This window comes from Myotis brandtii, unplaced genomic scaffold, assembly GCF_000412655.1.
Source record: "Myotis brandtii unplaced genomic scaffold, ASM41265v1 scaffold1841, whole genome shotgun sequence".
Taxonomy (NCBI): domain Eukaryota; kingdom Metazoa; phylum Chordata; class Mammalia; order Chiroptera; family Vespertilionidae; genus Myotis; species Myotis brandtii.
Genome location: NW_005356841.1, coordinates 302,176 through 303,430, shown reverse-complemented (window position 1 = coordinate 303,430; position 1,255 = coordinate 302,176).

The following is a 1,255-nucleotide window of genomic DNA, read 5'->3' as shown; positions in this document are numbered from 1 at the left end:
CAACCATATGTTATCATAGATGCAAAAAGACAATAGGCTCAGTTAAGGTAAAGACTGACCTTTGTCAGGGAAGATACTGGCCTAGGACATGACTACCCATCTTAACCGGTTTTTTAGTTTAAAAAAGTTTTAATTTCAGACCATCCTTTGTGGTTACTTTAGGTCTCTGAGTTTGCAAGGCTGCCATGCAGGCTTTCCCTGAGCTAGTCAGGTTAGCATGTGGTCCCTTTCGTCCACACCAAACAATCCAGGCTGGCAATGGGGGCGATGTAGGTAGGAGTGGAGGCAGAGAGGAATCGGCACTGAAAGGGTGTTGGGGAAAGAGGATTGTGTGGTAAAGCTTCCACCGGAGAACGGACCTAATAGAACACAGTCCTCCACTCAGGTCCAGGGCCGCCTCTCCTCTGGCTGCCAGGTGTGATTTTGGTCAGGTTCATTCCTTCCTCTGGGTCTTCCAATCAGCCCACGGACTAGTCCTTTCAGGCCGTGATATTCTAGGAGTGTGAGGCTTGGGTTTCCCAGTGGGAATGGAAGTAGGCACCCTTCCCTGCTGGGCTCACAGGGAACTCGGTTTCCTTATGGGCAGCATGTCTTGTAAATAAAAGCAGAGCCGAATCTTGGAGCTTCATGAGGACTGCAGGGGCGCGCTTCCCTTGAGCACTGCCCTGACAGTGTCCAATCCAATTGTCCTAAATGCGGCACGCTCTGCCCTCCCCCTCCCCCTCCACACCCTCTCCAACACACCCTCCCCCAACACACCCTTCCCCTCCACACCCTCCCCCAACACACCCTCCCCAACACACCCTCCCCGGTGCCAGCGAGGCGGGCGCAGTAGCCTGGCCTGGGGACTATTATCTGGAAGCTCTGTCTCATACGCCCCAGTCGCAACAAGGACAGTGTGTGGCCCGGGAGCTGGCAGAGGAGCCTGGCTCTCCTCGGGAGGAGGTGGAGCCAGGCACTTGCGGCAGAGAGCTGAGCCGGAAGCTTTGTTCCCGGGCTAATAATAGAACCTTCCGCAAAGGAGTCTGACTCACTGTCGAGTTGGTCAGAATCGGCCCGGAGCCGACGTGGAGGCAGAATGCGTTTCTTTTTCTTCCTCGCTGGCATCGCCCGTGCGGACCCATCAGTTACTCCAGGGCTGTGAGCACCGAGGAAGGGAGCCAAGGAGGTTATCGGGCCATGCCCTACCTCCAGAATGCTGCCCCACCTCCAGAATGCTGCCACCACCTCCAGAATGCTGCCCCCCCCCTCCAGA